Source organism: Tamandua tetradactyla, chromosome 4 (genome assembly GCF_023851605.1).
Source record: "Tamandua tetradactyla isolate mTamTet1 chromosome 4, mTamTet1.pri, whole genome shotgun sequence".
In the NCBI taxonomy this organism is placed as follows: domain Eukaryota; kingdom Metazoa; phylum Chordata; class Mammalia; order Pilosa; family Myrmecophagidae; genus Tamandua; species Tamandua tetradactyla.
The window spans coordinates 190,478,858-190,492,946 of NC_135330.1; the positions used below are offsets into that span (position 1 = coordinate 190,478,858).

General features: G+C 37.7%; 1 protein-coding gene across 2 annotated transcripts in view; it reads left to right on the forward strand.

The window, feature by feature from the left end:
- The window catches only part of ATP8A2 (ATPase phospholipid transporting 8A2), a 656,957-nt gene that overhangs the window by 572 nt on the left and 642,296 nt on the right, over positions 1–14,089 (forward strand). The window lies entirely within an intron of this gene.

Below are 14,089 nucleotides of genomic sequence, written 5' to 3' on the forward strand. Positions count from 1 at the left end.
ACGATTTCAGCAGTCAGTAGAGTGAATTTCCATCTATCAACTTCCCCTGGGGAATCCGCTTCATTAAAGTTCCCAGCTTGTAGCCTGCCCTATGGAATTTGGACTTGGGCATCCCACAGTTGTGTGAGACAATTTTTATAAAAATCTCGTAATATTATAGATATCTCCTGTCAGTTCTCTTTTCCTAGAGGACCAGGTGATATATGTAGGTCGGGACTAATATGCAATCAGAAATCATCACACATAGTAAGAGCAAGTATTGTTTTATTAAACTAATTTTATTAGTAAATGTATTTGTATGCTGGATTAGGATATAACTGTATTTTGTTTGTTTGTTTGTTTTGTGGGCCAAATGTTTAAAGGCAACTTATTTAGAATATTTGAGAACGAAAATGTCCGAAGTGTTTTTCAATGTGAGTTAACATTCCCTCTAGCAGGGTCTGAGGCTCCACGTCTTGCCAGCCTTAGTAATGGAAGATTTCTTTCCTTTTTGCCAGTCTAATTGGTATTAAGGGTATCTCCTGGCGATTTTAATTTTTCAGTTACTAAATTACTAAAAAGTTGGAGAATATTTTCCTATGTTTATGGGCCATTCATGTTTCCTTTCCTGGGAAATGCCTGTGATAGTTTCTACCTTTCTCTTTTATGGTCTTATCTTATTGACTCGTAAGTTCAAGATCTATTTTGCAAACATTTAATCCCAGTTTGGGATTGCCTTTTCGAACTCTGGTATTTTTTGATTAGCAGAAGTTCTTAGTTTGAATGTATTGAAGTTATGGTTTACGTGGCTTGTTATTTTAAAAAATCATTCCCTACTTAGAAGTCACAAAGATATTCTCCTGTATTGACTGCTAAACTTTTTTTTATTGTACAATATAACGTATATACAAAGCAAAGAAAGAAAAAAGTAATAGTTTTCAAGGCACTCTTCAACAAGTAGTTACAGGACAGATCTCAGAGTTTGTCATGGGCTACCATACCATCCTCCCAGATTTTTCCTTCTAGCTGCTCCAGAATATAGGGGGCTAGAAGGAATAAATATTTTTTTTATCATCACAATCGACTTTTTTTCTTCTTTATGAAAAATAGCGTTTTTACAAAAAAGCAATAAATTTCAAAGCACAGCACATCAATTAGTTGTAGAACAGATTTCAGAGTTTTGGTATGGGTTACAATTTCACAATTTTAAGTTTTTACTTCTAGCTTTATATGTTTTTTCATATGGAAACTGTTTACTGAATCCAGCCCTGTTTACTGATTAATCTCTCCTTTTCCCGCTGCTCTCAGTGTGATCTGTGTTTTATATCAAGTTTCAGGTATTTGTAGATCCCTTTCTAATAATCTATTATACACAGGTCTATTTATCTATTCCAGCATCAGTTCCACCTTGATTTAAATATTAATTTAAATTCTTTAACTTCCTAATAAATCTGGAAGTTAAGTTTTCCACTTTGTTCTTTCTGGGAGTGTCTTGTCTATTCTTGGTCCTTTTCCTTTCTATATAAAGTTGAAAATTGGCTTTTCAAGTTCTATAAAAATTCCTACTGGGAACTCGTTTTGAATTCCATTGAATCTATGGATTAATTTGGATAGAATTACATCATAAAAAACTGCCTTCCTACCAATAAGTATGGTATAAGGGTCTTCTATTTATTCATTTTAATGCCTTTTCATGGAGTTTTATACTTTTTTTCATAATAAGACCTGTACAATGTTTGCTAGATTTGTTGCCATTGTAAAGATAACAATCAACATTTCTTCTTATTCCATAGAAATACAATGGAATTTCATAGAATGAATTTGTATATGATAGTAGTACTAAACTCTTATTAATTTAAATAATTTACTTGTATATTATTTAGTGATTTCAACTCTGACAATCACCTCATCAGCAAGTAATCAGTTTTGTTTCTTCCTTTATGATCCGTGTATCTTTTGTTTTTATTCTTACTCTCCTGGCTAGGTGCACTGGTACAATACTGAATAGAAGTGTGATAGTCTGCATACTTGCCTTTTTCCTGATCTTAAAACAAATGCTGCCCGTATCTTGCCACTGTTAGATTCTCTTTATCTAGTTGAGGAAGTTTCCATCTATTCCTAGTTCGCCAAATACATTTTTTAAATTCAAAGACCATTTGTGTATTCTCATGAAAGATGCTGCATTACAATTTATATATGCCACCTGTGACGTTAGACTAATAGTATTTTTTTAATTTTCATTTTTTAATCATGGTAACACATGTAACATAAAATTTACCACTTTAACCATTTTTAATCTTACAGTTCAGGGGCACTGATTATTTTTACAATGTTGTGCTACTTCCACCATGTTCCATTACTAAAATTTTTCATTATACAAAATAAAAACTCTGTACCCATTGGCCATGTCTCCTCCTTCCCCCTTTCCCTGGCCCTTGGCAACCTCCAATCTACTTTCTGTCTTCATGCATTTGCTTATTCTAGGTATTTCATTTAAGTGGAATCATACAATATTTGTCCTTTTGTGTCTGGCTTGTTTCACTTAGTGTATTTTCAAGGTAATGCAGTACATATTGAAGGATGTATTAGAATTTCATTTCTCTTCTCAGCTAAATAGCATTCCATTATATATTTTAAAAAATCACATTTTGTTTATGCATTTATCTTTGATAGATAGGGGTTGTTTCCACCTTTTGGCTATTGTGAATAATGTTGCTTTGAATATGTATAATGTATGATGTACAAAAATCTGTGTTAGTCCCTGTTTTCAGTTGTTTGGGGTATATACCTAAAAGCAGACCTGCCAGGTCGTATGGTAGTATATATTTAAAAATTTGAGAAACTGCCGAAGTGTTTTCCATAGCAGCTGCCCAATTTTACCTTCCAGGGTTCCAATTTCTCTACAACATCTCCAGCACTTATTTTCTTTTTGGGGGGGTTGGGGGGGTGCATGGCCCAGGAATTGAACTGGGTCTCCCACATGGTAGGCGAGCATTCTACCACTGAACCACCTGTGCACCCTTCTGCTTTATTTTTAAAATAATAGCTCCCATAAAGATATGAAGTCTTACTGTAGTTTTTTGTTTGCTTGTTTTTGTTTTTGTTTTTTTTGCAATCTGCTGGGATTCTTATTGTGGTTTTTATTTGCTTTTCTCTAATGGCTAATGATGTCAAGTTGTTGGCAATTTGTGTATCTTCTTTGGGGAAATGTCTATTCAAGTCTTTTGCCTATGTTTGAAATGGGTTGTCTTTTTGTTGTTGAGCTGTAGGAGTACTTAATATATTATGGATATTAAGAGCTTATCAGATACACGATTTACAACTATTTTGCCCCATTGTTTAGATTTTCCTCACCTTCTTGATTATCTTCATTTTAGTCTTAGGTATATATTAAAATACATTAAATGTTCACCATCAATCTTTTTGGCTGAAGTTTCTCTACTTTCTCTGATTGGAGAATTTATATTTCTTTCTCCATAATTTTTTTTGTTGAAGACTCCTGAAGAAAGCTTGTGACTACAGTAGTCCCTGAGTTCTATTCCATGTTTTAAGTTGTTTTTCTATGGCCTTTATCTTTAAAGCAGCTTGATTGGATCATTCACTCTTAGTTCATGCTTTCTTCCCGTGGATTTCTCGCTTCCCACTGTAATTCCTTGTATTTGCTAAAAATATTGCTTCACTGTTGCTTTGCTTTGGATGTGGCTGTTTAGATAGGAGTCTGTGTTTTGGTTTGCTAAAGCTGCCAGAATGCAATATACCAGAAATAGATTGACTTTTATAAAGGGGATTTTTAAAGTTACAAGTTATAATTCTAAGGCTGTAAAAATGTCCAGATTAAGGCAACAAGTGTATACCTTCTTGGAGGAAAGGCAGCTGGCATCTGGGACACCTCTGTCAGCTGGGAAGGCATGTGGCTGGTGTCTGAGGTTCTTGCTCCCAGTTCATTGCTTTCAGCTTCTGATTCTAGAAGCTTTTTTTCTAAGTATCTGTGGGTTCTCACTTAACTTCTCCAGGGCAAATTATAGATTTAATCTCTTTGCTTCTCTCGGCTCTTTCCAGGTTCTGGCTATTTCTGTGAGCCCTTGCTTAGCACCAGGGTAATTCTGTCTAGCTCCTCTCAGCCCTGAGTGAGCTCTCTTAAAGGACTCCAGTAAATGGATTAAGACCCACCTTGAAAGGGCAGGGTCACACCTCCATGTGTGTGGAAAAAACATGGAAAAAACCTAATCAAAAGGTCCACCCAACAAAAGGTCTGCCCCCACAAGATTGGATTAAAAGAACATGGCTCTTCTGGGATACATAACAGTTTCAAATGAGCACAGCCTGGATGTTTGTTTCCCTTTATCTTTATAGACTAATAGTTTTACTATGCTATGTCAATTTTCCAAAGTATGTGAATAGCCCCTTGTTTTAGTTTGTTAATGCTGCCAGAGATGCAAAAAAATGGGTTGACTTTTTTTTCTTTTAAATAATTATTTTATTAGAATCATTGTCAGCTTACAGAAAATGTAGAGTTCTTATATACCCTCCATTATTACCACCTTGTGCTAATATACATTTATTGATATTGATGAAAGAATATTTTTATAACTGTACTAACTATAGTCCATGGTTTTTATTAGAGCTCACTGTGTTGTACACTCCTATGTTTTTTTTTTTTCACATGGGCAGGCATTGGGAATCGAACCCGGGTCCTCTGGCATGGCAGACAAGTATTCTTGCACTCCTATGGTTTTTTTTTTTTTGGCTTTTTAAAAGGGGAATTTAATAAGTTGCTAGTTTACAGTTCTAAGGCTGTGAAATTGTCCAGATTAAAACAAGTCTAAAGAAATGTCCAATCTAAGGCATCCAAGGAAAGATTCCTTGATTCAAGAAGACCAATGACGTTCAGCATTTCTCTCTCAGCTGGAAGGTCACATGTTGAACGTTGCAGCGTCTGCTAGCTTTCTCTTCAGGCCTCTTGCTTCATGAAGCTCCTCGTGAGGCATTTTCCTTCTTCATTTCCAAAGTTTTCTGACTGGTGGGCTCTGTGGTTCTCTCGTCCTTTTGTCGTGGTTCTGCAGCTCGACCCTCATTCTCAGAAGATCGCTAGTTGGTGAACTCTCTGCTTCCTGGTTCTGTGGTGGTCTCTGCTCTCTCAGAATCTGCAGGCTTTTCCAAAAATGCTTCCTCTTTTCAAGGATTTCAGTAAAGTAATTAAGACCCACCTGGAATGGGTAGAGACACGTCTCCACCTAATCAACTTTAACATCCACATTTGTTTGAGCCACAACTCCATGGAGATAATCTAATTAAAGTTTCCAACATACAGTACTGAATAGGAATTAGAAGAGACAGCTATCTTTTTTTTTTCAGTTTCCTGCATTCTTTTTTTTATTATTAATTAAAGAAAAAAAAGAAATTAACACAACATTTAGAAATCATTCCATTCTACATATGCAATCAGTAATTCTTAACATCATCACATAGATGCATGATCATCATTTCTTAGTACATTTGCATCGATTTAGGAAAAGAACTAGCAAAACAACAGAAAAAATATAGAATGTTAATATAGAGAAAAAATAAAAATAATAATAATAGTAAAAAAAAAGACACAAACAGACAAACAAACAAAAAAACCTATAGCTCAAATGCAGCTTCATTCAGTGTTTTAACATGATTACTTTACAATTAGGTATTATTGTGCTGTCCATTTTTGAGTTTTTGTATCTAGTCCTGTTGCACAGTCTGTATCCCTTCAGCTCCAATTACCCATTATCTTACCCTGTTTCTAAGTCCTGTTGGTCTCTGTTACCAATGACATATTCCAAGTTTATTCTCGAATGTCGGTTCACATCAGTGGGACCATACAGTATTTGTCCTTTAGTTTTTGGCTAGACTCACTCAGCATAATGTTCTCTGGGTCCATCCATGTTATTACATGCTTCATAAGTTTATTCTGTCTTAAAGCTGCATAATATTCCATCGTATGTATATACCACAGTTTGTTTAGCCACTCGTCTGTTGATGGACATTTTGGCTGTTTCCATCTCTTTGCAATTGTAAATAACGCGGCTATAAACATTGGTGTGCAAATGTCTGTTTGTGTCTTTGCCCTTAAGTCCTTTGAGTAGACACCTAGCAATGGTATTGCTGGGTCGTATGGCAATTCTATATTCAGTTTTTTGAGGAACCGCCAAACTGCCTTTCACAGTGGTTGCACCATTTGACATTCCCACCAACAGTGGATAAGTGTGCCTCTTTCTCCACATCCTCTCCAGCACTTGTCATTTTCTGTTTTGTTGATAATGGCCATTCTGGTGGGTGTGAGATGATATCTCATTGTGGTTTTGATTTGCATTTCTCTAATGGCCAGGGACATTGAGCATCTCTTCATGTGCTTTTTGGCCATTTGTATTTCCTCTTCTGAGAGGTGTCTGTTCAAGTCTTTTTCCCATTTTGTAATTGGGTTGGCTGTCTTTTTGTTGTTGAGTTGGATAATCTCTTTATAAATTCTGGATACTAGACCTTTATCTGATATGTCATTTCCAAATATTGTCTCCCATTGTGTAGGCTGTCTTTCTACTTTCTTGATGAAGTTCTTTGATGCACAAAAGTGTTTAATTTTGAGGAGCTCCCATTTATTTATTTCCTTCTTCAGTGCTCTTGCTTTAGGTTTAAGGTCCATAAAAACGCCTCCAATTGTAAGTTTCATAAGATATCTCCCTACATTTTCCTCTAACTGTTTTATGGTCTTAGACCTAATGTTTAGATCTTTGATCCATTTTGAGTTAACTTTTGTATAGGGTGTGAGATACGGGTCTTCTTTGATTCTTTTGCATATGGATATCCAGTTCTCTAGGCACCATTTATTGAAGAGACTGTTCTGTCCCAGGTGAGTTGGCTTGACTGCCTTATCAAAGATCAAATGTCCATAGATGAGAGGGTCTATATCTGAGCACTCTATTCGATTCCATTGGTCGATATATCTATCTTTATGCCAATACCATCCTGTTTTGACCACTGTGGCTTCATAATATGCCTTAAAGTCAGGCAGCGTGAGACCTCCAGCTTCGTTTTTTTTCCTCAAGATGTTTTTAGCAATTCGGGGCACCCTGCCCTTCCAGATAAATTTGCTTATTGGTTTTTCTATTTCTGAAAAATAAGTTGTTGGGATTTTGATTGGTATTGCATTGAATCTGTAAATCAATTTAGGTAGGATTGACATCTTAACTATATTTAGTCTTCCAATCCATGAACATGGTATGCCCTTCCATCTATTTAGGTCTTCTGTGATTTCTTTTAACAGTTTTTTGTAGTTTTCTTTATATAGGTTTTTTGTCTCTTTAGTTAAATTTATTCCTAGGTATTTTATTCTTTTAGTTGCAATTGTAAATGGGATTCGTTTCTTGATTTCCCCCTCAGCTTGTTCATTGCTAGTGTATAGAAATGCTACAGATTTTTGAATGTTGATCTTGTAACCTGCTACTTTGCTGTACTCGTTTATTAGTTCTAGTAGTTTTGTTGTGGATTTTTCCAGGTTTTTGACATATAGTATCATATCGTCTGCAAACAGTGATAGTTTTACTTCTTCCTTTCCAATTTTGATGCCTTGTATTTCTTTTTCTTGTCTAATTGCTCTGGCTAGAACCTCCAACACAATGTTGAATAATAGTGGTGGTAATGGACATCCTTGTCTTGTTCCTGATCTTAGGCGGAAAGTTTTCAATTTTTCCCCATTGAGGATGATATTAGCTGTGGGTTTTTCATATATTTCCTCTATCATTTTAAGGAAGTTCCCTTGTATTCCTATCTTTTGAAGTGTTTTCAACAGGAAAGGATGTTGAATCTTGTCAAATGCCTTCTCTGCATCAATTGAGATGATCATGTGATTTTTCTGCTTTGATTTGTTGATATGGTGTATTACATTAATTGATTTTCTTATGTTGAACCATCCTTGCATACCTGGGATGATTCCTACTTGGTCATGATGTATAATTCTTTTAATGTGTTGTTGGATATGATTTGCTAGAATTTTATTGAGGATTTTTGCATCTATATTCATTAGAGAGATTGGTCTGTAGTTTTCTTTTTTTGTAATATCTTTGCCTGGTTTTGGTATGAGGGTGATGTTGGCTTCATAGAATGAATTAGGTAGTTTTCCCTCCACTTCAATTTTTTTGAAGAGTTTGGGGAGAGTTGGTACTAATTCTTTCTGGAATGTTTGATAGAATTCACATGTGAAACCGTCTGGTCCTGGACTTTTCTTTTTAGGAAGCTTTTGAATGACTGATTCAAATTTCTTTACTTGTGATTGTTTTGTTGAGGTCATCTATTTCTTCTTGAGTCAAAGTTGGTTGTTCATGTCTTTCCAGGAACCCGTCCATTTCATCTAAATTGTTGTATTTATTAGCGTAAAGTTGTTCATAGTATCCTGTTATTACCTCCTTTATTTCTGTGAGGTCAGTGGTTATGTCTCCTCTTCCATTTCTGATCTTATTTATTTGCATCCTCTCTCTTCTTCTTTTTGTCAATCTTGCTAAGGGCCCATCAATCTTATTGATTTTCTCATAGAACCAACTTCTGGTCTTATTGATTTTCTCTATTGTTTTCAATTTCATTTATTTCTGCTCTAATCTTTGTTATTTCTTTCCTTTTGCTTGCTTTGGGGTTAGTTTGCTGTTCTTTCTCCAGTTCTTCCAAGTGGACAGTTAATTCCTGCATTTTTGCCTTTTCTTCTTTTCTGATATAGGCATTTAGGGCAATAAATTTCCCTCTTAGCACTGCCTTTGCTGCGTCCCATAGGTTTTGATATGTTGTGTTTTCATTTTCATTCGCCTCGAGGTATATACTAATTTCTCTTGCAATTTCTTCTTTGACCCACTCATTGTTTAAGAGTGTGTTGTTGAGCCTCCACGTATTTGTGAATTTTCTGGCACTCCGCCTATTATTGATTTCCAACTTCATTCCTTTATGATCCGAGAAACTGTTGTGTATGATTTCAATCTTTTTAAATTTGTTAAGACTTGCTTTGTGACCCAGCATATGGTCTATCTTTGAGAATGATCCATGAGCACTTGAGAAAAAGGTGTATCCTGCTGTTGTGGGATGTAATGTCCTATAAATGTCTGTTAAGTCATTTATAGTAATATTCAGATTCTCTATTTCTTTATTGATCCTCTGTCTAGATGTTCTGTCCATTGATGAGAGTGGTGAATTGAAGTCTCCAACTATTATGGTATATGTGTCTATTTCCCTTTTCAGTGTTTGCAGTGTATTCCTCACGTATTTTGGGGCATTCTGGTTCGGTGCATAAATATTTATGATTGTTATGTCTTCTTCTTTAATTGTTCCTTTTATTAGTAGATAGTGTCCTTCTTTGTCTCTTTTAACTGTTTTACATTTGAAGTCTAATTTGTTGGATATTAGTATAGCCACTCCTGCTCTTTTCTGGTTGTTATTTGCATGAAATATCTTTTCCCAACCTTTCACTTTCAACCTATGTTTATCTTTGGGTCTAAGATGTGTTTCCTGTAGATAGCATATAGAAGGATCCTGTTTTTTAATCCATTCTGCCAGTCTATGTCTTTTGATTGGGGAATTCAGTCCATTAACATTTAGTGTTATTACTGTTTGGATAATATTTTCCTCTAACATTTTGCCTTTTGTATTATATATATCATATCTGATTTTCCTTCTTTCTACACTCTTCTCCATACCTCTCTCTTCTGTCTTTTTGTATCTGACTCTAGTGCTCCCTTAAGTATTTCTTGCAGAGCTGGTCTCTTGGTCACAAATTCTCTCAGTGACTTTTTGTCTGAGAATGTTTTAATTTCTGCCTCATTTTTGAAGGATAATTTTGCTGGATATAGGAGTCTTGGTTGGCAGTTTTTCTCTTTTAGTAATTTAAATATATCATCCCACTGTCTTCTAGCCTCCATGGTTTCTGCTGAGAAATCTACACATAGTCTTATTGGGTTTCCCTTGTATGTGATGGATTGTTTTTCTCTTTCTGCTTTCAAGATCCTCTCTTTCTCTTTGACCTCTGACATTCTAACTAGTAAGTGTCTTGGAGAACGCCTATTTGGGTCTAATCTCTTTGGGGTGCGCTGCACTTCTTGGATCTGTAATTTTAGGTCTTTCATAAGAGTTGGGAAATTTTCAGTGATAATTTCTTCCATTAGTTTTTCTCCTCCTTTTCCCTTCTCTTCTCCTTCTGGGACACCCACAACATGTATATTTGTGTGCTTCATATTGTCCTTCAGTTCCCTGATCCCCTGTTCAAATTTTTTCCATTCTTTTCCCTATAATTTCTGTTTCTTTTTGGAATTCAGATGTTCCATCCTCCAATTCACTAATTCTAGCTTCTGTCTCTTTAAATCTACCATTGTAGATATCCATTGTTTTTCCAGCTTTTCTAGTTTGTACTTCACTCCCATAAGTTCTGTGGTTTGTTTTTTCAGTTTTCCTATTTCTTCTTTTTGTTCGGCCCATGTCTTCTTCATGTCCTCCCTCAATTTATCGATTTCGTTTTTGAAGAGGTTTTCCATTTCTGTTCGTATATTCAGCATTAGTTGTCTCAGCTCCTGTATCTCATTTGAACTATTGGTTTGTTACTTTGACTGGGCCATATTTTCAATTTTCTGAGCGTGATCCGTTATCTTCTGCTAGCGTCTGGGTATTTACTCAGATTTCCCTGGGTCTGGGTTCCAGCAGGTTGAAAGATTTTTCTGTGAAATCTCTGGACTCTGTTTTTCTTATCCTGCCCAGTAGGAGGCGCTCGTGGCACACGTTTGTCTGCGGGTCCCACCAGTAAAAGATGATATGGCTCCTCTAACTTTGGAAAACTCTCGCTGTAGGGGGGCGTCACTAGCCGAAGCGGCTTGGAGGAGTGCCATTCCGAATCTCCCAGCCAGCCCGGGGATCCGCACGTGGGGAGGGTCGCCGGCCTCCGTGGCTTGGGGGAGTGCCTGTCCAAATTTCCCAGCCGGCCCAGGGCGCCAAGTGTGGCGGGGTGCGCCAGCCTCCGCAGCTTGGGGAAGTGTCTATCCACCATTCCCAGCCGGACCGGGAAGCCATGTATTTGGAAGGGACCCCGGTCACCATTCTCCGCGGCTTGGGGATCTCCGATCCAATTCTCCCAGCTGGTCCAAGGGGCCGCACGTGGGGGGGGCGCCTGCTGCCACGGCTTGAGGGGACTGCCTGTCCAATTCTCCCAGGTAGCCCGGGAAGGAGGGATGGAGGGACTCCGGTCGCCTGCCGCCCCGGCCCGGGGAAGCCCGCGCCCCTCAGCGATCTCACCTGAGCAGCTTCTCCCAGCCAGTCAGCCGTTCCAGAATGGGGTACGCTGTCTTCTTGGTCTCTGTCATGGCTCCGGGAGCTGTTCTGAATCGTTTCTACTTCTCTAGTAGCTGTTCTGGAGGAGGAACTAAGACCCGCGCATCTTACTAAGCCGCCATCTTCTCCGGAAGTCCACTCCTATGGTTTTAAAAAAAGTTTATTTTAGTAACATATATAAAACTTAAAACTTCTCCCTTAAACCACATTCAATTATATAATTCAGTCTTATTAATTAGATTTACAATTTTGTGCTCCCATTACCATTCTCCATTTCCCAAACTTTTACATCACCCCAACAGAAATTCTGTACCAATTAAGCTTTAATTCCCCATTCCTTACCCCCTCCTCAGTCCCTGGTAACCTGTTTTCTAATTTCTGACTCTATGAACTTGTTTATTCTCATTATTTCATTTCTGTGAGAGCATACACTATTCGTCATTTTTGTGTCTGGATATTTTCACTCAACATGATGTCTTCAAGGTTCATTCATGTTGATTATATATCAGGGCTTCATTCTTTTTCATGGCTGCATAATATTCCCTTGTATGTATGTACCACCTTTTGCTTATCCATTCATGGGTAATGAACAGGGTAGGAGTGGGAAATGGGGAGTTAATGTTTACTTGTGTTTAGGGTGGTGATAAAGTTTTGGTGGTGGATGGCTGAGGATAGCATAACTTGTGAGTGTGGTTAGCTTCACTGAATGTACATTTAAAAGTGGCTAAAATAGGAAATTTTAGTTTGTGTATATTGTACCAGAATGAAAATTAAAATAAAAAAACACAGGACTGTACAACTCAAAGAGTGAACTCTGACATAAACTAAGGACTATAGTTAATAGGATAGTTGTGATAATATTGTTTCATCAGTGTGCTGGTTTGAAAGGATGTATGTACCCTAGAAAAGCCATGTTTTAATCCTAATTCCATTTTGTAAAGACAGCTGTTTCTTCTAATCCCTATTCAGCACTGTATGTTGGAAACTTTAATGAGATTATATCTGTGGAAATGTGACTCAATCAAGTGTGGGTATTAAACTTGATTAGGTGGAGACGTGTTTCCACCCATTCTATGTGGGTCTTGATTAGTTTACAGGAATCCTATAAAAGAAGAAGTATTTTGGAGAAAGCTTCAGAACGACACAGAACCACAAAGCAGAGAGTCTACTAGCCAGCGACCTTTGGAGACGAAGAAGGAAAACTACTCCTGGGGAGCTTTATGAAACAAGAAGCTGGAAGAGAAAGCTAGCAGACTTCATCATGTGCCCTTCCAGCCAAGAGAGAAACCCGGAACGTCACTGGTCTTCTTGAACCAAGGTATCTTTCCCTGGATGCCTTTGATTGGACATTTCTATAGACCTGTTTTAATTGGGACATTTTCTCGGCCTTAGAATTATAAACTAGCAACTTATTAAATTCCCCTTTTTAAGAGCCATTCTGTTTCTGGTATACTGCATTCCGGCAGCTAGCAAACAAGAACAATCAGTTGTGGCACACTTATGGTATCACAATAATGCAAAATATTAATAGGGAACATTGTGTGTATGGTGGGAGGTGTAGGTGAACTCTGCTTTCTGCATGATTTTTCTGTAAACCTACAACTTCTCTAATAAAAAAGAAAGAGGGAAAAAAACACACAACAACAACAGTGGCTTAAAACAGAAACCTAGTGGCTTACAAGTGCGTATTGGCTGGGTGGTTCTGCAGTTTCCCTCTCGGGCACATTTGTCTAGGCCTGGGCTCACCTGGGATGAGCATCGGGACACTCTGTCCATGTCGTCTTTCATCTTCAAGGCAGTGTTCAGGGAGGGTAAGAGCAGGAGTTGCAAGGCCTCTTGAGGCCTGGGTTCAGAAGTCACACAGTGTCACTCTTACAGCAATCTATTCATCAAAACAAATCACAGGACTAGCCCTGGTTCAGGGAGGGGTAGAAGAATGCAAAGTCACATTGCCAAGCAGCACTCGCATATGGCTGGGAGGAATTGCATTCATCTTTCTGAGCGATCTGCTACAGAACATCCTTAGTTTAAGAGAACCCTCTTCTATTTTTCATAATGTGGATATGTAAGAATCGCTGCTTTTTAATGGATGGAGTTTTTGAGGGAAGCCAAGGAGGCTGGAGTTGGGTTTCCTTTAACTGTTTGTTCTCTTTTGTATTTGAGAATTCTAAATTTTTCTTTCCTTTATTTCCTTTATTTCCAGCTTTATTTCCTTTACCACCAAGTCTCCAAAGGACACTTACCTCTTCTTGTTCAGCTTCTTCTCCCCAAGAAGTGGTGTTCTCCTGTGGCTGCCACCTCACATCCAACACACTTTAAAGACCCTTCTCTGTAGCTGTGCTCTGATGTACTGGGAATCTTTTCCAGTATTTTCACTCTTGAGGTGGAATTTCTCCTTCTGGGGATGCTTTTTGGTAAATCTTAAGCTCTCTCTTCCTTTGTTTTCTTTTCCACGGAGACTTCAGTAGCTCTGCAAAGGCTTGTGATGGCACTTTAGATTAGCTCTTCCAGAAATGGATTTGAAGTTATTAATGTTCTTTGTCTCCTGGTTATGCTGATAGTGTAGGATTTGTGCTGTCTTGTTTGTCCTTGTTGAATGGTGTCATTTGTTGTAGAGTGTGGATAGACAGCTGCCATTACCTCAGGAACCTAGAGGTCTGGTCCTTGCATGGCTCCTCATGACCAATTGTTTCCATCTCCGCATCTCCTTGCTCTCCATCTGCACTTCTAGACACATTTTCAGATCTGTTCATCAATTCCTTTTTTCCTGTGTCTAATTTGCCATTTCAAT